Here is a 21,788-nt window from a genome sequence, read left to right as displayed (position 1 = left end):
ATATATGAGTCTGAACGACATGGAACTCTTAGCTAACACATCACAATGTGTGATGCTTGCCAACCAAGCACTAGATTCTGGAGCGCTGATGATCAGAACATTCTGCTCCTGAAGGAAAGGAAAGACAGCTTGATGGAAAATAAAGTCTCAGTTTATAGTAACGCTCTCTCTCTCCCAATATCTATCTATCTATCTATCTATCTATCTATCTATCTATCTATCTATCTATCTATCTATCTATCTATCTATCTATCTATCTATCTATCTATCTATCTATCTATCTATCTATCTATCTATCTATCTATCTATCTATCTATCTTTATATATGGATACCTGCGTACACATACATATAGATATGCCATGCATTCCTTTAGATTTGTTCCAACCTCTTACCATTTATTTGAGAATCTCTACTTTTCAAGTGACTGCAAATGAAGTCATTTCCGGCACTTTTTGGCCGGTGCAAGGTAACAAAAACACATGACAACTTTTAATAAAAATCATTGGTCTCTTTGTTAACGCGCACTGTCAAACATGGGGCTTTCACACGTCAGGTAAACATGATAACCAATATACAACAGAAGCAGATGTAGATTGCTTATCAATGCCGGGATAGAACAGTTGTGAATTGAGTAGAAGAAGGGCCCCTGAATTGATACTTATTATATACAGCCTGTAAGATAATGAAAAATGCAGGCTAGGAAAGGAGATGCAAATATCAATGTATTAGAAAAATACATAAAGAGGAGTGATTTGCTTTTATTCATTCAAGGCTAGAAAAAATCAACATACTATTGCAAGCATTCATACACCACCAAATAGAAATAAACAATTCTGACATTAAACGTAAAGGTGACGATGCATTTGTATCATCACCTTGAGAAGGGTCACCGAGGAATTGAGCCCAGGGCTTCTGCACTTAAACACCAGAAACACTCCACTAAACTAAGATGCCTGTTGGTGCCAACAATTCCCAAAGTTAATGCGTGTTCTAGGTGAGCAATGAACAGAATGCAGGGCTCTTTTCAAAGCGAGGTCTGTGAATCAACAGATACATCCACATGCCAATTACTTTAGTGTTTTTAGGAGAATTCACTTTCTTGGAACGAGTCTGCATGAAACCATCTTCAGGGCCTGGACAATTTCATGGCAAAACGGCACCTCTCAACATTGCAGCCAAGACAATATAACAACTTTTTCTGCCCGGTTTCGAACCGGGGACCTTTCGCGTGTGAGGCGAACGTGATAACCACTACACTACAGAAACAGATGTCTACAGTTGATTCTTCTGTGATGAAATTTCTCAAAACAGGCTATTCCAAGGGCCTCTGGTTTTAGATTTCTTTCATGCAACCTTCCCAGACAGCCCTAGCTGAACGCTTGTATATGCCATGCAAGTTCAGCATTTTTGCAAAATGCTTAAAGAGAAATGTTTCCTAGTTGCTCAGGCAGGGCAAGGTTAAAAGCATGAGACTCTAGCAAATATTCATCCACTACTGCAAAGAGAAAATTGATATTGGCTTTGAAATGCATACTGCAATACTACTTTAAAAAAGCACCAATGAAAGGGCTCGTCCGGGATTTGAACCCGGGACCTCTCGCACCCAAAGCGAGAATCATACCCCTAGACCAACGAGCCTTCGAAAGGCCCGCACCTCTGAAAAGCTAATACCAGCTCTAAGCACGCAATGAAGATCATGCTGGGGTCTTTTTCATGCTTGGTCTGTGAATATACATGAAATTCAGTGTCAACTTACCCTTTCTCAAATGATATCACTATCATTTATAAGTGTCCCCTTTTATTTTGTCCCAGCATTGGACACGTCTTACAGAAAGTCAGCACTTATTTATCTATTTCTGCATTGGCTAGACCCTAAAGAGAAAGAATAAAAAGCTGTTCATAGCAACATAAGAAACACATGTTGCATTTTCTCTCAAATGCTTATTCCCTTTGTGCAAATCGGCATGCCAAGGTGAATAACTGGGCCACAGATTCTGGCTAATTATCTTTCCCTTGAATGCAAGTAGCAATAAAAACGGCCTAATGCAGGACTAAAGCATTCCTTGCAAGCCTCTAACATCATAACATAACTGAGCTGCTGGTAGCAAGCTAAGCAATACCTTCCCAAAATGAGAAGTACATGTGCTAATCCGCTCAATCAGCGCTCGATCAGGTTGCGATCAGGCGAGATATAGAAAAGGTGGAAAGGGTCCGAATGGCTGTCCCTTCCTTTTCAGGGTGGGTCCTTCTGACTATCATAGGATTGCTTGTAAGAGTGGCCAGGGTCAGAGAAAAAACTTTCAACCCTTCTTAGTGTTCTATCCAGAAGCAGGCATTTTCTGTGCCTTTAATTTCAGGCTTTTCCCAGCAGTCTCTGTTCTGCCTATGTAAATTAACAAAAGCAGTGCTTATTCATCACTTACTCTAATGTCCTTACTGTCCAGAAAGCTCTGCCTAAGTATGCTTTTTTTCTTTTTCAGTGAAATTCTAAATGTTTTTACTGCCCAGTCTATGGCAGTAGAATGCTGCTTATGATGCCACATTTTGTTGAATCACCAAGGTACAACTACAGAGGAATATATGAGTCTGAACGACATGGAACTCTTAGCTAACACATCACAATGTGTGATGCTTGCCAACCAAGCACTAGATTCTGGAGCGCTGATGATCAGAACATTCTGCTCCTGAAGGAAAGGAAAGACAGCTTGATGGAAAATAAAGTCTCAGTTTATAGTAACGCTCTCTCTCTCCCAATATCTATCTATCTATCTATCTATCTATCTATCTATCTATCTATCTATCTATCTATCTATCTATCTATCTATCTATCTATCTATCTATCTATCTATCTATCTATCTATCTATCTATCTATCTATCTATCTATCTATCTATCTATCTATCTATCTATCTATCTATCTATCTATCTATCTATCTATCTATCTATCTATCTATCTATCTATCTATCTATGTATCTATCTATCTATCTTTATATATGGATACCTGCGTACACATACATATAGATATGCCATGCATTCCTTTAGATTTGTTCCAACCTCTTACCATTTATTTGAGAATCCCTACTTTTCAAGTGACTGCAAATGAAGTCATTTCCGGCACTTTTTGGCCGGTGCAAGGTAACAAAAACACATGACAACTTTTAATAAAAATCATTGGTCTCTTTGTTAACGCGCACTGTCAAACATGGGGCTTTCACACGTCAGGTAAACATGATAACCAATACACAACAGAAGCAGATGTAGATTGCTTATCAATGCCGGGATAGAACAGTTGTGAATTGAGTAGAAGAAGGGCCCCTGAATTGATACTTATTATATACAGCCTGTAAGATAATGAAAAATGCAGGCTAGGAAAGGAGATGCAAATATCAATGTATTAGAAAAATACATAAAGAGGAGTGATTTGCTTTTATTCATTCAAGGCTAGAAAAAATCAACATACTATTGCAAGCATTCATACACCACCAAATAGAAATAAACAATTCTGACATTAAACTTAAAGGTGACGATGCATTTGTATCATCACCTTGAGAAGGGTCACCGAGGAATTGAGCCCAGGGCTTCTGCACTTAAACACCAGAAACACTCCACTAAACTAAGATGCCTGTTGGTGCCAACAATTCCCAAAGTTAATGCGTGTTCTAGGTGAGCAATGAACAGAATGCAGGGCTCTTTTCAAAGCGAGGTCTGTGAATCAACAGATACATCCACATGCCAATTACTTTAGTGTTTTTAAGAGAATTCACTTTCTTGGAACGAGTCTGCATGAAACCATCTTCAGGGCCTGGACAATTTCATGGCAAAACGGCACCTCTCAACATTGCAGCCAAGACAATATAACAACTGTTTCTGCCCGGTTTCGAACCGGGGACCTTTCGCGTGTGAGGCGAACGTGATAACCACTACACTACAGAAACAGATGTCTACAGTTGATTCTTCTGTGATGAAACTTCTCAAAACAGGCTATTCCAAGGGCCTCTGGTTTTAGATTTCTTTCATGCAACCTTCCCAGACAGCCCTAGCCGAACGCTTGTATATGCCATGCAAGTTCAGCATATTTGCAAAATGCTTAAAGAGAAATGTTTCCTATTTGCTCAGGCAGGGCAAGGTTAAAAGCATGAGACTCTAGCAAATATTCATCCACTACTGCAAAGAGAAAATTGATATTGGCTTTGAAATGCATACTGCAATACTACTTTAAAAAAGCACCAATGAAAGGGCTCGTCCGGGATTTGAACCCGGGACCTCTCGCACCCAAAGCGAGAATCATACCCCTAGACCAACGAGCCTTCGAAAGGCCCGCACCTCTGAAAAGCTAATACCAGCTCTAAGCACGCAATGAAGATCATGCTGGGGACTTTTTCATGCTTGGTCTGTGAATATACATGAAATTCAGTGTCAACTTACCCTTTCTCAAATGATATCACTATCATTTATAAGTGTCCCCTTTTATTTTGTCCCAGCATTGGACACGTCTTACAGAAAGTTAGCACTTATTTATCTATTTCTGCATTGGCTAGACCCTAAAGAGAAAGAATAAAAAGCTGTTCATAGCAACATAAGAAACACATGTTGCATTTTCTCTCAAATGCTTATTCCCTTTATGCAAATCGGAATGCCAAGGTGAATAACTGGGCCACAGATTCTGGCTAATTATCTTTCCCTTGAATGCAAGTAGCAATAAAAACGGCCTAATGCAGGACTAAAGCATTCCATGCAAGCCTCTAACATCATAACATAACTGAGCTGCTGGTAGCAAGCTAAGCAATACCTTCCCAAAATGAGAAGTACATGTGCTAATCCGCTCAATCAGCGCTCGATCAGGCTCGATCAAGAAAAGGTGGAAAGGGTCCAAATGGCTGTCCCTTCCTTTTTAGGGTGGGTCCTTCTGACTATCATAGGATTGCTTGTAAGAGTGGCCAGGGTCAGAGAAAAAACTTTCAACCCTTCTTAGTGTTCTATCCAGAAGCAGGCATTTTCTGTGCCTTTAATTTCAGGCTTTTCCCAGCAGTCTCTGTTCTGCCTATGTAAATTAACAAAAGCAGTGCTTATTCATCACTTACTCTAATGTCCTTACTGTCCAGAAAGCTCTGCCTAAGTATGCTTTTTTTCTTTTTCAGTGAAATTCTAAATGTTTTTTCTGCCCAGTCTATGGCAGTAGAATGCTGCTTATGATGCCACATTTTGTTGAATCACCAAGGTACAACTACAGAGGAATATATGAGTCTGAACGACATGGAACTCTTAGCTAACACATCACAATGTGTGATGCTTGCCAACCAAGCACTAGATTCTGGAGCGCTGATGATCAGAACATTCTGCTCCTGAAGGAAAGGAAAGACAGCTTGATGGAAAATAAAGTCTCAGTTTATAGTAACGCTCTCGCTCTCCCAATATCTATCTATCTATCTATCTATCTATCTATCTATCTATCTATCTATCTATCTATCTATCTATCTATCTATCTATCTATCTATCTATCTATCTATCTATCTATCTATCTATCTATCTATCTATCTATCTATCTATCTATCTATCTATCTATCTATCTATCTATCTATCTATCTTTATATATGGATACCTGCGTACACATACATATAGATATGCCATGCATTCCTTTAGATTTGTTCCAACCTCTTACCATTTATTTGAGAATCCCTACTTTTCAAGTGACTGCAAATGAAGTCATTTCCGGCACTTTTTGGCCGGTGCAAGGTAACAAAAACACATGACAACTTTTAATAAAAATCATTGGTCTCTTTGTTAACGCGCACTGTCAAACATGGGGCTTTCACACGTCAGGTAAACATGATAACCAATACACAACAGAAGCAGATGTAGATTGCTTATCAATGCCGGGATAGAACAGTTGTGAATTGAGTAGAAGAAGGGCCCCTGAATTGATACTTATTATATACAGCCTGTAAGATAATGAAAAATGCAGGCTAGGAAAGGAGATGCAAATATCAATGTATTAGAAAAATACATAAAGAGGAGTGATTTGCTTTTATTCATTCAAGGCTAGAAAAAATCAACATACTATTGCAAGCATTCATACACCACCAAATAGAAATAAACAATTCTGACATTAAACGTAAAGGTGACGATGCATTTGTATCATCACCTTGAGAAGGGTCACCGAGGAATTGAGCCCAGGGCTTCTGCACTTAAACACCAGAAACACTCCACTAAACTAAGATGCCTGTTGGTGCCAACAATTCCCAAAGTTAATGCGTGTTCTAGGTGAGCAATGAACAGAATGCAGGGCTCTTTTCAAAGCGAGGTCTGTGAATCAACAGATACATCCACATGCCAATTACTTTAGTGTTTTTAAGAGAATTCACTTTCTTGGAACGAGTCTGCATGAAACCATCTTCAGGGCCTGGACAATTTCATGGCAAAACGGCACCTCTCAACATTGCAGCCAAGACAATATAACAACTGTTTCTGCCCGGTTTCGAACCGGGGACCTTTCGCGTGTGAGGCGAACGTGATAACCACTACACTACAGAAACAGATGTCTACAGTTGATTCTTCTGTGATGAAACTTCTCAAAACAGGCTATTCCAAGGGCCTCTGGTTTTAGATTTCTTTCATGCAACCTTCCCAGACAGCCCTAGCTGAACGCTTGTATATGCCATGCAAGTTCAGCATTTTTGCAAAATGCTTAAAGAGAAATGTTTCCTATTTGCTCAGGCAGGGCAAGGTTAAAAGCATGAGACTCTAGCAAATATTCATCCACTACTGCAAAGAGAAAATTGATATTGGCTTTGAAATGCATACTGCAATACTACTTTAAAAAAGCACCAATGAAAGGGCTCGTCCGGGATTTGAACCCGGGACCTCTCGCACCCAAAGCGAGAATCATACCCCTAGACCAACGAGCCTTTGAAAGGCCCGCACCTCTGAAAAGCTAATACCAGCTCTAAGCACGCAATGAAGATCATGCTGGGGACTTTTTCATGCTTGGTCTGTGAATATACATGAAATTCAGTGTCAACTTACCCTTTCTCAAATGATATCACTATCATTTATAAGTGTCCCCTTTTATTTTGTCCCAGCATTGGACACGTCTTACAGAAAGTCAGCACTTATTTATCTATTTCTGCATTGGCTAGACCCTAAAGAGAAAGGATAAAAAGCTGTTCATAGCAACATAAGAAACACATGTTGCATTTTCTCTCAAATGCTTATTCCCTTTGTGCAAATCGGAATGCCAAGATGAATAACTGGGCCACAGATTCTGGCTAATTATCTTTCCCTTGAATGCAAGTAGCAATAAAAACGGCCTAATGCAGGACTAAAGCATTCCTTGCAAGCCTCTAACATCATAACATAACTGAGCTGCTGGTAGCAAGCTAAGCAATACCTTCCCAAAATGAGAAGTACATGTGCTAATCCGCTCAATCAGCGCTCGATCAGGCGAGATATAGAAAAGGTGGAAAGGGTCCAAATGGCTGTCCCTTCCTTTTTAGTGTGGGTCCTTCTGACTATCATAGGATTGCTTGTAAGAGTGGCCAGGGTCAGAGAAAAAACTTTCAACCCTTCTTAGTGTTCTATCCAGAAGCAGGCATTTTCTGTGCCTTTAATTTCAGGCTTTTCCCAGCAGTCTCTGTTCTGCCTATGTAAATTAACAAAAGCAGTGCTTATTCATCACTTACTCTAATGTCCTTACTGTCCAGAAAGCTCTGCCTAAGTATGCTTTTTTTCTTTTTCAGTGAAATTCTAAATGTTTTTTCCGCCCAGTCTATGGCAGTAGAATGCTGCTTATGATGCCACATTTTGTTGAATCACCAAGGTACAACTACAGAGGAATATATGAGTCTGAATGACATGGAACTCTTAGCTAACACATCACAATGTGTGATGCTTGCCAACCAAGCACTAGATTCTGGAGCGCTGATGATCAGAACATTCTGCTCCTGAAGGAAAGGAAAGACAGCTTGATGGAAAATAAAGTCTCAGTTTATAGTAACGCTCTCTCTCTCCCAATATCTATCTATCTATCTATCTATCTATCTATCTATCTATCTATCTATCTATCTATCTATCTATCTATCTATCTATCTATCTATCTATCTATCTATCTATCTATCTATCTATCTATCTATCTATCTATCTATCTATCTATCTATCTATCTATCTATCTATCTTTATATATGGATACCTGCGTACACATACATATAGATATGCCATGCATTCCTTTAGATTTGTTCCAACCTCTTACCATTTATTTGAGAATCCCTACTTTTCAAGTGACTGCAAATGAAGTCATTTCCGGCACTTTTTGGCCGGTGCAAGGTAACAAAAACACATGACAACTTTTAATAAAAATCATTGGTCTCTTTGTTAACGCGCACTGTCAAACATGGGGCTTTCACACGTCAGGTAAACATGATAACCAATACACAACAGAAGCAGATGTAGATTGCTTATCAATGCCGGGATAGAACAGTTGTGAATTGAGTAGAAGAAGGGCCCCTGAATTGATACTTATTATATACAGCCTGTAAGATAATGAAAAATGCAGGCTAGGAAAGGAGATGCAAATATCAATGTATTAGAAAAATACATAAAGAGGAGTGATTTGCTTTTATTCATTCAAGGCTAGAAAAAATCAACATACTATTGCAAGCATTCATACACCACCAAATAGAAATAAACAATTCTGACATTAAACGTAAAGGTGACGATGCATTTGTATCATCACCTTGAGAAGGGTCACCGAGGAATTGAGCCCAGGGCTTCTGCACTTAAACACCAGAAACACTCCACTAAACTAAGATGCCTGTTGGTGCCAACAATTCCCAAAGTTAATGCGTGTTCTAGGTGAGCAATGAACAGAATGCAGGGCTCTTTTCAAAGCGAGGTCTGTGAATCAACAGATACATCCACATGCCAATTACTTTAGTGTTTTTAGGAGAATTCACTTTCTTGGAACGAGTCTGCATGAAACCATCTTCAGGGCCTGGACAATTTCATGGCAAAACGGCACCTCTCAACATTGCAGCCAAGACAATATAACAACTTTTTCTGCCCGGTTTCGAACCGGGGACCTTTCGCGTGTGAGGCGAACGTGATAACCACTACACTACAGAAACAGATGTCTACAGTTGATTCTTCTGTGATGAAATTTCTCAAAACAGGCTATTCCAAGGGCCTCTGGTTTTAGATTTCTTTCATGCAACCTTCCCAGACAGCCCTAGCTGAACGCTTGTATATGCCATGCAAGTTCAGCATTTTTGCAAAATGCTTAAAGAGAAATGTTTCCTAGTTGCTCAGGCAGGGCAAGGTTAAAAGCATGAGACTCTAGCAAATATTCATCCACTACTGCAAAGAGAAAATTGATATTGGCTTTGAAATGCATACTGCAATACTACTTTAAAAAAGCACCAATGAAAGGGCTCGTCCGGGATTTGAACCCGGGACCTCTCGCACCCAAAGCGAGAATCATACCCCTAGACCAACGAGCCTTCGAAAGGCCCGCACCTCTGAAAAGCTAATACCAGCTCTAAGCACGCAATGAAGATCATGCTGGGGACTTTTTCATGCTTGGTCTGTGAATATACATGAAATTCAGTGTCAACTTACCCTTTCTCAAATGATATCACTATCATTTATAAGTGTCCCCTTTTATTTTGTCCCAGCTTTGGACACGTCTTACAGAAAGTCAGCACTTATTTATCTATTTCTGCATTGGCTAGACCCTAAAGAGAAAGAATAAAAAGCTGTTCATAGCAACATAAGAAACACATGTTGCATTTTCTCTCAAATGCTTATTCCCTTTGTGCAAATCGGAATGCCAAGGTGAATAACTGGGCCACAGATTCTGGCTAATTATCTTTCCCTTGAATGCAAGTAGCAATAAAAACGGCCTAATGCAGGACTAAAGCATTCCTTGCAAGCCTCTAACATCATAACATAACTGAGCTGCTGGTAGCAAGCTAAGCAATACCTTCCCAAAATGAGAAGTACATGTGCTAATCCGCTCAATCAGCGCTCGATCAGGTTGCGATCAGGCGAGATATAGAAAAGGTGGAAAGGGTCCAAATGGCTGTCCCTTCCTTTTCAGGGTGGGTCCTTCTGACTATCATAGGATTGCTTGTAAGAGTGGCCAGGGTCAGAGAAAAAACTTTCAACCCTTCTTAGTGTTCTATCCAGAAGCAGGCATTTTCTGTGCCTTTAATTTCAGGCTTTTCCCAGCAGTCTCTGTTCTGCCTATGTAAATTAACAAAAGCAGTGCTTATTCATAACTTACTCTAATGTCCTTACTGTCCAGAAAGCTCTGCCTAAGTATGCTTTTTTTCTTTTTCAGTGAAATTCTAAATGTTTTTACTGCCCAGTCTATGGCAGTAGAATGCTGCTTATGATGCCACATTTTGTTGAATCACCAAGGTACAACTACAGAGGAATATATGAGTCTGAACGACATGGAACTCTTAGCTAACACATCACAATGTGTGATGCTTGCCAACCAAGCACTAGATTCTGGAGCGCTGATGATCAGAACATTCTGCTCCTGAAGGAAAGGAAAGACAGCTTGATGGAAAATAAAGTCTCAGTTTATAGTAACGCTCTCTCTCTCCCAATATCTATCTATCTATCTATCTATCTATCTATCTATCTATCTATCTATCTATCTATCTATCTATCTATCTATCTATCTATCTATCTATCTATCTATCTATCTATCTATCTATCTATCTATCTATCTATCTATCTATCTATCTATCTATCTATCTATCTATCTATCTTTATATATGGATACCTGCGTACACATACATATAGATATGCCATGCATTCCTTTAGATTTGTTCCAACCTCTTACCATTTATTTGAGAATCCCTACTTTTCAAGTGACTGCAAATGAAGTCATTTCCGGCACTTTTTGGCCGGTGCAAGGTAACAAAAACACATGACAACTTTTAATAAAAATCATTGGTCTCTTTGTTAACGCGCACTGTCAAACATGGGGCTTTCACACGTCAGGTAAACATGATAACCAATACACAACAGAAGCAGATGTAGATTGCTTATCAATGCCGGGATAGAACAGTTGTGAATTGAGTAGAAGAAGGGCCCCTGAATTGATACTTATTATATACAGCCTGTAAGATAATGAAAAATGCAGGCTAGGAAAGGAGATGCAAATATCAATGTATTAGAAAAATACATAAAGAGGAGTGATTTGCTTTTATTCATTCAAGGCTAGAAAAAATCAACATACTATTGCAAGCATTCATACACCACCAAATAGAAATAAACAATTCTGACATTAAACTTAAAGGTGACGATGCATTTGTATCATCACCTTGAGAAGGGTCACCGAGGAATTGAGCCCAGGGCTTCTGCACTTAAACACCAGAAACACTCCACTAAACTAAGATGCCTGTTGGTGCCAACAATTCCCAAAGTTAATGCGTGTTCTAGGTGAGCAATGAACAGAATGCAGGGCTCTTTTCAAAGCGAGGTCTGTGAATCAACAGATACATCCACATGCCAATTACTTTAGTGTTTTTAAGAGAATTCACTTTCTTGGAACGAGTCTGCATGAAACCATCTTCAGGGCCTGGACAATTTCATGGCAAAACGGCACCTCTCAACATTGCAGCCAAGACAATATAACAACTGTTTCTGCCCGGTTTCGAACCGGGGACCTTTCGCGTGTGAGGCGAACGTGATAACCACTACACTACAGAAACAGATGTCTACAGTTGATTCTTCTGTGATGAAACTTCTCAAAACAGGCTATTCCAAGGGCCTCTGGTTTTAGATTTCTTTCATGCAACCTTCCCAGACAGCCCTAGCCGAACGCTTGTATATGCCATGCAAGTTCAGCATTTTTGCAAAATGCTTAAAGAGAAATGTTTCCTATTTGCTCAGGCAGGGCAAGGTTAAAAGCATGAGACTCTAGCAAATATTCATCCACTACTGCAAAGAGAAAATTGATATTGGCTTTGAAATGCATACTGCAATACTACTTTAAAAAAGCACCAATGAAAGGGCTCGTCCGGGATTTGAACCCGGGACCTCTCGCACCCAAAGCGAGAATCATACCCCTAGACCAACGAGCCTTCGAAAGGCCCGCACCTCTGAAAAGCTAATACCAGCTCTAAGCACGCAATGAAGATCATGCTGGGGACTTTTTCATGCTTGGTCTGTGAATATACATGAAATTCAGTGTCAACTTACCCTTTCTCAAATGATATCACTATCATTTATAAGTGTCCCCTTTTATTTTGTCCCAGCATTGGACACGTCTTACAGAAAGTCAGCACTTATTTATCTATTTCTGCATTGGCTAGACCCTAAAGAGAAAGAATAAAAAGCTGTTCATAGCAACATAAGAAACACATGTTGCATTTTCTCTCAAATGCTTATTCCCTTTATGCAAATCGGAATGCCAAGGTGAATAACTGGGCCACAGATTCTGGCTAATTATCTTTCCCTTGAATGCAAGTAGCAATAAAAACGGCCTAATGCAGGACTAAAGCATTCCATGCAAGCCTCTAACATCATAACATAACTGAGCTGCTGGTAGCAAGCTAAGCAATACCTTCCCAAAATGAGAAGTACATGTGCTAATCCGCTCAATCAGCGCTCGATCAGGCTCGATCAAGAAAAGGTGGAAAGGGTCCAAATGGCTGTCCCTTCCTTTTTAGGGTGGGTCCTTCTGACTATCATAGGATTGCTTGTAAGAGTGGCCAGGGTCAGAGAAAAAACTTTCAACCCTTCTTAGTGTTCTATCCAGAAGCAGGCATTTTCTGTGCCTTTAATTTCAGGCTTTTCCCAGCAGTCTCTGTTCTGCCTATGTAAATTAACAAAAGCAGTGCTTATTCATCACTTACTCTAATGTCCTTACTGTCCAGAAAGCTCTGCCTAAGTATGCTTTTTTTCTTTTTCAGTGAAATTCTAAATGTTTTTTCTGCCCAGTCTATGGCAGTAGAATGCTGCTTATGATGCCACATTTTGTTGAATCACCAAGGTACAACTACAGAGGAATATATGAGTCTGAACGACATGGAACTCTTAGCTAACACATCACAATGTGTGATGCTTGCCAACCAAGCACTAGATTCTGGAGCGCTGATGATCAGAACATTCTGCTCCTGAAGGAAAGGAAAGACAGCTTGATGGAAAATAAAGTCTCAGTTTATAGTAACGCTCTCTCTCTCCCAATATCTATCTATCTATCTATCTATCTATCTATCTATCTATCTATCTATCTATCTATCTATCTATCTATCTATCTATCTATCTATCTATCTATCTATCTATCTATCTATCTATCTATCTATCTATCTATCTATCTATCTATCTATCTATCTATCTATCTATCTATCTATCTATCTATCTATCTATCTATCTATCTATCTATCTATCTATCTATCTATCTATCTATCTATCTATCTTTATATATGGATACCTGCGTACACATACATATAGATATGCCATGCATTCCTTTAGATTTGTTCCAACCTCTTACCATTTATTTGAGAATCCCTACTTTTCAAGTGACTGCAAATGAAGTCATTTCCGGCACTTTTTGGCCGGTGCAAGGTAACAAAAACACATGACAACTTTTAATAAAAATCATTGGTCTCTTTGTTAACGCGCACTGTCAAACATGGGGCTTTCACACGTCAGGTAAACATGATAACCAATACACAACAGAAGCAGATGTAGATTGCTTATCAATGCCGGGATAGAACAGTTGTGAATTGAGTAGAAGAAGGGCCCCTGAATTGATACTTATTATATACAGCCTGTAAGATAATGAAAAATGCAGGCTAGGAAAGGAGATGCAAATATCAATGTATTAGAAAAATACATAAAGAGGAGTGATTTGCTTTTATTCATTCAAGGCTAGAAAAAATCAACATACTATTGCAAGCATTCATACACCACCAAATAGAAATAAACAATTCTGACATTAAACTTAAAGGTGACGATGCATTTGTATCATCACCTTGAGAAGGGTCACCGAGGAATTGAGCCCAGGGCTTCTGCACTTAAACACCAGAAACACTCCACTAAACTAAGATGCCTGTTGGTGCCAACAATTCCCAAAGTTAATGCGTGTTCTAGGTGAGCAATGAACAGAATGCAGGGCTCTTTTCAAAGCGAGGTCTGTGAATCAACAGATACATCCACATGCCAATTACTTTAGTGTTTTTAAGAGAATTCACTTTCTTGGAACGAGTCTGCATGAAACCATCTTCAGGGCCTGGACAATTTCATGGCAAAACGGCACCTCTCAACATTGCAGCCAAGACAATATAACAACTGTTTCTGCCCGGTTTCGAACCGGGGACCTTTCGCGTGTGAGGCGAACGTGATAACCACTACACTACAGAAACAGATGTCTACAGTTGATTCTTCTGTGATGAAACTTCTCAAAACAGGCTATTCCAAGGGCCTCTGGTTTTAGATTTCTTTCATGCAACCTTCCCAGACAGCCCTAGCCGAACGCTTGTATATGCCATGCAAGTTCAGCATATTTGCAAAATGCTTAAAGAGAAATGTTTCCTATTTGCTCAGGCAGGGCAAGGTTAAAAGCATGAGACTCTAGCAAATATTCATCCACTACTGCAAAGAGAAAATTGATATTGGCTTTGAAATGCATACTGCAATACTACTTTAAAAAAGCACCAATGAAAGGGCTCGTCCGGGATTTGAAAACGGGACCTCTCGCACCCAAAGCGAGAATCATACCCCTAGACCAACGAGCCTTCGAAAGGCCCGCACCTCTGAAAAGCTAATACCAGCTCTAAGCACGCAATGAAGATCATGCTGGGGACTTTTTCATGCTTGGTCTGTGAATATACATGAAATTCAGTGTCAACTTACCCTTTCTCAAATGATATCACTATCATCTCAAATGATATCACTATCATTTATAAGTGTCCCCTTTTATTTTGTCCCAGCATTGGACACGTCTTACAGAAAGTCAGCACTTATTTATCTATTTCTGCATTGGCTAGACCCTAAAGAGAAAGGATAAAAAGCTGTTCATAGCAACATAAGAAACACATGTTGCATTTTCTCTCAAATGCTTATTCCCTTTGTGCAAATCGGAATGCCAAGATGAATAACTGGGCCACAGATTCTGGCTAATTATCTTTCCCTTGAATGCAAGTAGCAATAAAAATGGCCTAATGCAGGACTAAAGCATTCCTTGCAAGCCTCTAACATCATAACATAACTGAGCTGCTGGTAGCAAGCTAAGCAATACCTTCCCAAAATGAGAAGTACATGTGCTAATCCGCTCAATCAGCGCTCGATCAGGTTGCGATCAGGCGAGATATAGAAAAGGTGGAAAGGGTCCAAATGGCTGTCCCTTCCTTTTCAGGGTGGGTCCTTCTGACTATCATAGGATTGCTTGTAAGAGTGGCCAGGGTCAGAGAAAAAACTTTCAACCCTTCTTAGTGTTCTATCCAGAAGCAGGCATTTTCTGTGCCTTTAATTTCAGGCTTTTCCCAGCAGTCTCTGTTCTGCCTATGTAAATTAACAAAAGCAGTGCTTATTCATAACTTACTCTAATGTCCTTACTGTCCAGAAAGCTCTGCCTAAGTATGCTTTTTTTCTTTTTCAGTGAAATTCTAAATGTTTTTACTGCCCAGTCTATGGCAGTAGAATGCTGCTTATGATGCCACATTTTGTTGAATCACCAAGGTACAACTACAGAGGAATATATGAGTCTGAACGACATGGAACTCTTAGCTAACACATCACAATGTGTGATGCTTGCCAACCAAGCACTAGATTCTGGAGCGCTGATGATCAGAACATTCTGCTCCTGAAGGAAAGGAAAGACAGCTTGATGGAAAATAAAGTCTCAGTTTATAGTAACGCTCTCTCTCTCCCAATATCTATCTATCTATCTATCTATCTATCTATCTATCTATCTATCTATCTATCTATCTATCTATCTATCTATCTATCTATCTATCTATCTATCTATCTATCTATCTATCTATCTATCTATCTATCTATCTATCTATCTATCTATCTATCTTTATATATGGATACCTGCGTACACATACATATAGATATGCCATGCATTCCTTTAGATTTGTTCCAACCTCTTACCATTTATTTGAGAATCCCTACTTTTCAAGTGACTGCAAATGAAGTCATTTCCGGCACTTTTTGGCCGGTGCAAGGTAACAAAAACACATGACAACTTTTAATAAAAATCATTGGTCTCTTTGTTAACGCGCACTGTCAAACATGGGGCTTTCACACGTCAGGTAAACATGATAACCAATACACAACAGAAGCAGATGTAGATTGCTTATCAATGCCGGGATAGAACAGTTGTGAATTGAGTAGAAGAAGGGACCCTGAATTGATACTTATTATATACAGCCTGTAAGATAATGAAAAATGCAGGCTAGGAAAGGAGATGCAAATATCAATGTATTAGAAAAATACATAAAGAGGAGTGATTTGCTTTTATTCATTCAAGGCTAGAAAAAATCAACATACTATTGCAAGCATTCATACACCACCAAATAGAAATAAACAATTCTGACATTAAACTTAAAGGTGACGATGCATTTGTATCATCACCTTGAGAAGGGTCACCGAGGAATTGAGCCCAGGGCTTCTGCACTTAAACACCAGAAACACTCCACTAAACTAAGATGCCTGTTGGTGCCAACAATTCCCAAAGTTAATGCGTGTTCTAGGTGAGCAATGAACAGAATGCAGGGCTCTTTTCAAAGCGAGGTCTGTGAATCAACAGATACATCCACATGCCAATTACTTTAGTGTTTTTAAGAGAATTCACTTTCTTGGAACGAGTCTGCATGAAACCATCTTCAGGGCCTGGACAATTTCATGGCAAAACGGCACCTCTCAACATTGCAGCCAAGACAATATAACAACTGTTTCTGCCCGGTTTCGAACCGGGGACCTTTCGCGTGTGAGGCGAACGTGATAACCACTACACTACAGAAACAGATGTCTACAGTTGATTCTTCTGTGATGAAACTTCTCAAAACAGGCTATTCCAAGGGCCTCTGGTTTTAGATTTCTTTCATGCAACCTTCCCAGACAGCCCTAGCCGAACGCTTGTATATGCCATGCAAGTTCAGCATTTTTGCAAAATGCTTAAAGAGAAATGTTTCCTATTTGCTCAGGCAGGGCAAGGTTAAAAGCATGAGACTCTAGCAAATATTCATCCACTACTGCAAAGAGAAAATTGATATTGGCTTTGAAATGCATACTGCAATACTACTTTAAAAAAGCACCAATGAAAGGGCTCGTCCGGGATTTGAACCCGGGACCTCTCGCACCCAAAGCGAGAATCATACCCCTAGACCAACGAGCCTTCGAAAGGCCCGCACCTCTGAAAAGCTAATACCAGCTCTAAGCACGCAATGAAGATCATGCTGGGGACTTTTTCATGCTTGGTCTGTGAATATACATGAAATTCAGTGTCAACTTACCCTTTCTCAAATGATATCACTATCATTTATAAGTGTCCCCTTTTATTTTGTCCCAGCATTGGACACGTCTTACAGAAAGTCAGCACTTATTTATCTATTTCTGCATTGGCTAGACCCTAAAGAGAAAGAATAAAAAGCTGTTCATAGCAACATAAGAAACACATGTTGCATTTTCTCTCAAATGCTTATTCCCTTTATGCAAATCGGAATGCCAAGGTGAATAACTGGGCCACAGATTCTGGCTAATTATCTTTCCCTTGAATGCAAGTAGCAATAAAAACGGCCTAATGCAGGACTAAAGCATTCCATGCAAGCCTCTAACATCATAACATAACTGAGCTGCTGGTAGCAAGCTAAGCAATACCTTCCCAAAATGAGAAGTACATGTGCTAATCCGCTCAATCAGCGCTCGATCAGGCTCGATCAAGAAAAGGTGGAAAGGGTCCAAATGGCTGTCCCTTCCTTTTTAGGGTGGGTCCTTCTGACTATCATAGGATTGCTTGTAAGAGTGGCCAGGGTCAGAGAAAAAACTTTCAACCCTTCTTAGTGTTCTATCCAGAAGCAGGCATTTTCTGTGCCTTTAATTTCAGGCTTTTCCCAGCAGTCTCTGTTCTGCCTATGTAAATTAACAAAAGCAGTGCTTATTCATAACTTACTCTAATGTCCTTACTGTCCAGAAAGCTCTGCCTAAGTATGCTTTTTTTCTTTTTCAGTGAAATTCTAAATGTTTTTACTGCCCAGTCTATGGCAGTAGAATGCTGCTTATGATGCCACATTTTGTTGAATCACCAAGGTACAACTACAGAGGAATATATGAGTCTGAACGACATGGAACTCTTAGCTAACACATCACAATGTGTGATGCTTGCCAACCAAGCACTAGATTCTGGAGCGCTGATGATCAGAACATTCTGCTCCTGAAGGAAAGGAAAGACAGCTTGATGGAAAATAAAGTCTCAGTTTATAGTAACGCTCTCTCTCTCCCAATATCTATCTATCTATCTATCTATCTATCTATCTATCTATCTATCTATCTATCTATCTATCTATCTATCTATCTATCTATCTATCTATCTATCTATCTATCTATCTATCTATCTATCTATCTATCTATCTATCTATCTATCTATCTATCTATCTATCTATCTATCTATCTATCTATCTATCTATCTATCTTTATATATGGATACCTGCGTACACATACATATAGATATGCCATGCATTCCTTTAGATTTGTTCCAACCTCTTACCATTTATTTGAGAATCCCTACTTTTCAAGTGACTGCAAATGAAGTCATTTCCGGCACTTTTTGGCCGGTGCAAGGTAACAAAAACACATGACAACTTTTAATAAAAATCATTGGTCTCTTTGTTAACGCGCACTGTCAAACATGGGGCTTTCACACGTCAGGTAAACATGATAACCAATACACAACAGAAGCAGATGTAGATTGCTTATCAATGCCGGGATAGAACAGTTGTGAATTGAGTAGAAGAAGGGCCCCTGAATTGATACTTATTATATACAGCCTGTAAGATAATGAAAAATGCAGGCTAGGAAAGGAGATGCAAATATCAATGTATTAGAAAAATACATAAAGAGGAGTGATTTGCTTTTATTCATTCAAGGCTAGAAAAAATCAACATACTATTGCAAGCATTCATACACCACCAAATAGAAATAAACAATTCTGACATTAAACTTAAAGGTGACGATGCATTTGTATCATCACCTTGAGAAGGGTCACCGAGGAATTGAGCCCAGGGCTTCTGCACTTAAACACCAGAAACACTCCACTAAACTAAGATGCCTGTTGGTGCCAACAATTCCCAAAGTTAATGCGTGTTCTAGGTGAGCAATGAACAGAATGCAGGGCTCTTTTCAAAGCGAGGTCTGTGAATCAACAGATACATCCACATGCCAATTACTTTAGTGTTTTTAAGAGAATTCACTTTCTTGGAACGAGTCTGCATGAAACCATCTTCAGGGCCTGGACAATTTCATGGCAAAACGGCACCTCTCAACATTGCAGCCAAGACAATATAACAACTGTTTCTGCCCGGTTTCGAACCGGGGACCTTTCGCGTGTGAGGCGAACGTGATAACCACTACACTACAGAAACAGATGTCTACAGTTGATTCTTCTGTGATGAAACTTCTCAAAACAGGCTATTCCAAGGGCCTCTGGTTTTAGATTTCTTTCATGCAACCTTCCCAGACAGCCCTAGCCGAACGCTTGTATATGCCATGCAAGTTCAGCATTTTTGCAAAATGCTTAAAGAGAAATGTTTCCTATTTGCTCAGGCAGGGCAAGGTTAAAAGCATGAGACTCTAGCAAATATTCATCCACTACTGCAAAGAGAAAATTGATATTGGCTTTGAAATGCATACTGCAATACTACTTTAAAAAAGCACCAATGAAAGGGCTCGTCCGGGATTTGAACCCGGGACCTCTCGCACCCAAAGCGAGAATCATACCCCTAGACCAACGAGCCTTCGAAAGGCCCGCACCTCTGAAAAGCTAATACCAGCTCTAAGCACGCAATGAAGATCATGCTGGGGACTTTTTCATGCTTGGTCTGTGAATATACATGAAATTCAGTGTCAACTTACCCTTTCTCAAATGATATCACTATCATTTATAAGTGTCCCCTTTTATTTTGTCCCAGCATTGGACACGTCTTACAGAAAGTCAGCACTTATTTATCTATTTCTGCATTGGCTAGGCCCTAAAGAGAAAGGATAAAAAGCTGTTCATAGCAACATAAGAAACACATGTTGCATTTTCTCTCAAATGCTTATTCCCTTTGTGCAAATCGGAATGCCAAGATGAATAACTGGGCCACAGATTCTGGCTAATTATCTTTCCCTTGAATGCAAGTAGCAATAAAAACGGCCTAATGCAGGACTAAAGCATTCCTTGCAAGCCTCTAACATCATAACATAACTGAGCTGCTGGTAGCAAGCTAAGCAATACCTTCCCAAAATGAGAAGTACATGTGCTAATCCGCTCAATCAGCGCTCGATCAGGCGAGATATAGAAAAGGTGGAAAGGGTCCAAATGGCTGTCCCTTCCTTTTTAGTGTGGGTCCTTCTGACTATCATAGGATTGCTTGTAAGAGTGGCCAGGGTCAGAGAAAAAACTTTCAACCCTTCTTAGTGTTCTATCCAGAAGCAGGCATTTTCTGTGCCTTTAATTTCAGGCTTTTCCCAGCAGTCTCTGTTCTGCCTATGTAAATTAACAAAAGCAGTGCTTATTCATCACTTACTCTAATGTCCTTACTGTCCAGAAAGCTCTGCCTAAGTATGCTTTTTTTCTTTTTCAGTGAAATTCTAAATGTTTTTTCCGCCCAGTCTATGGCAGTAGAATGCTGCTTATGATGCCACATTTTGTTGAATCACCAAGGTACAACTACAGAGGAATATATGAGTCTGAACGACATGGAACTCTTAGCTAACACATCACAATGTGTGATGCTTGCCAACCAAGCACTAGATTCTGGAGCGCTGATGATCAGAACATTCTGCTCCTGAAGGAAAGGAAAGACAGCTTGATGGAAAATAAAGTCTCAGTTTATAGTAACGCTCTCTCTCTCCCAATATCTATCTATCTATCTATCTATCTATCTATCTATCTATCTATCTATCTATCTATCTATCTATCTATCTATCTATCTATCTATCTATCTATCTATCTATCTATCTATCTATCTATCTATCTATCTATCTATCTATCTATCTATCTATCTATCTATCTATCTATCTATCTATCTATCTTTATATATGGATACCTGCGTACACATACATATAGATATGCCATGCATTCCTTTAGATTTGTTCCAACCTCTTACCATTTATTTGAGAATCCCTACTTTTCAAGTGACTGCAAATGAAGTCATTTCCGGCACTTTTTGGCCGGTGCAAGGTAACAAAAACACATGACAACTTTTAATAAAAATCATTGGTCTCTTTCCGGCACTTTTTGGCCGGTGCAAGGTAACAAAAACACATGACAACTTTTAATAAAAATCATTGGTCTCTTTGTTAACGCGCACTGTCAAACATGGGGCTTTCACACGTCAGGTAAACATGATAACCAATACACAACAGAAGAAGATGTAGATTGCTTATCAATGCCGGGATAGAACAGTTGTGAATTGAGTAGAAGAAGGGCCCCTGAATTGATACTTATTATATACAGCCTGTAAGATAATGAAAAATGCAGGCTAGGAAAGGAGATGCAAATATCAATGTATTAGAAAAATACATAAAGAGGAGTGATTTGCTTTTATTCATTCAAGGCTAGAAAAAA

At 39.4% G+C, this 21,788-nt stretch overlaps 15 non-coding genes across 15 annotated transcripts; all 15 read right to left on the bottom strand.

Annotated features, from left to right (window-relative positions):
• Positions 1 to 1,194: 1,194 nt before the first annotated feature.
• Positions 1,195 to 1,267, bottom strand: TRNAV-CAC (transfer RNA valine (anticodon CAC)). The gene has a single exon. It is a non-coding gene; the product is annotated as a tRNA-Val (tRNA).
• A 300-nt stretch (positions 1,268 to 1,567) lies between these two features.
• TRNAP-UGG (transfer RNA proline (anticodon UGG)) lies at positions 1,568 to 1,639 on the bottom strand. The gene has a single exon. It is a non-coding gene; the product is annotated as a tRNA-Pro (tRNA).
• Positions 1,640 to 3,863: 2,224 nt separating this feature from the next.
• On the bottom strand, positions 3,864 to 3,936 carry TRNAV-CAC (transfer RNA valine (anticodon CAC)). Its single transcript has one exon. It is a non-coding gene; the product is annotated as a tRNA-Val (tRNA).
• Positions 3,937 to 4,236: 300 nt separating this feature from the next.
• On the bottom strand, positions 4,237 to 4,308 carry TRNAP-UGG (transfer RNA proline (anticodon UGG)). The gene has a single exon. It is a non-coding gene; the product is annotated as a tRNA-Pro (tRNA).
• A 2,153-nt stretch (positions 4,309 to 6,461) lies between these two features.
• Positions 6,462 to 6,534, bottom strand: TRNAV-CAC (transfer RNA valine (anticodon CAC)). Its single transcript has one exon. It is a non-coding gene; the product is annotated as a tRNA-Val (tRNA).
• Positions 6,535 to 6,834: 300 nt separating this feature from the next.
• Positions 6,835 to 6,906, bottom strand: TRNAP-UGG (transfer RNA proline (anticodon UGG)). Its single transcript has one exon. It is a non-coding gene; the product is annotated as a tRNA-Pro (tRNA).
• Positions 6,907 to 9,047: 2,141 nt separating this feature from the next.
• Positions 9,048 to 9,120, bottom strand: TRNAV-CAC (transfer RNA valine (anticodon CAC)). The gene has a single exon. It is a non-coding gene; the product is annotated as a tRNA-Val (tRNA).
• A 300-nt stretch (positions 9,121 to 9,420) lies between these two features.
• On the bottom strand, positions 9,421 to 9,492 carry TRNAP-UGG (transfer RNA proline (anticodon UGG)). The gene has a single exon. It is a non-coding gene; the product is annotated as a tRNA-Pro (tRNA).
• A 2,156-nt stretch (positions 9,493 to 11,648) lies between these two features.
• Positions 11,649 to 11,721, bottom strand: TRNAV-CAC (transfer RNA valine (anticodon CAC)). Its single transcript has one exon. It is a non-coding gene; the product is annotated as a tRNA-Val (tRNA).
• Positions 11,722 to 12,021: 300 nt separating this feature from the next.
• On the bottom strand, positions 12,022 to 12,093 carry TRNAP-UGG (transfer RNA proline (anticodon UGG)). The gene has a single exon. It is a non-coding gene; the product is annotated as a tRNA-Pro (tRNA).
• Positions 12,094 to 14,306: 2,213 nt separating this feature from the next.
• TRNAV-CAC (transfer RNA valine (anticodon CAC)) lies at positions 14,307 to 14,379 on the bottom strand. The gene has a single exon. It is a non-coding gene; the product is annotated as a tRNA-Val (tRNA).
• A 2,533-nt stretch (positions 14,380 to 16,912) lies between these two features.
• Positions 16,913 to 16,985, bottom strand: TRNAV-CAC (transfer RNA valine (anticodon CAC)). Its single transcript has one exon. It is a non-coding gene; the product is annotated as a tRNA-Val (tRNA).
• A 300-nt stretch (positions 16,986 to 17,285) lies between these two features.
• TRNAP-UGG (transfer RNA proline (anticodon UGG)) lies at positions 17,286 to 17,357 on the bottom strand. Its single transcript has one exon. It is a non-coding gene; the product is annotated as a tRNA-Pro (tRNA).
• Positions 17,358 to 19,526: 2,169 nt separating this feature from the next.
• On the bottom strand, positions 19,527 to 19,599 carry TRNAV-CAC (transfer RNA valine (anticodon CAC)). Its single transcript has one exon. It is a non-coding gene; the product is annotated as a tRNA-Val (tRNA).
• A 300-nt stretch (positions 19,600 to 19,899) lies between these two features.
• TRNAP-UGG (transfer RNA proline (anticodon UGG)) lies at positions 19,900 to 19,971 on the bottom strand. The gene has a single exon. It is a non-coding gene; the product is annotated as a tRNA-Pro (tRNA).
• Between the last annotated feature and the right edge of the window lie 1,817 nt (positions 19,972 to 21,788).

Source organism: Lissotriton vulgaris, unplaced genomic scaffold (assembly GCF_964263255.1).
Source record: "Lissotriton vulgaris unplaced genomic scaffold, aLisVul1.2 SCAFFOLD_595, whole genome shotgun sequence".
NCBI classification, from domain to species: domain Eukaryota; kingdom Metazoa; phylum Chordata; class Amphibia; order Caudata; family Salamandridae; genus Lissotriton; species Lissotriton vulgaris.
Note: the sequence above shows the minus strand (reverse complement) of the source record. Positions and strands in the feature narration are given on the sequence as shown.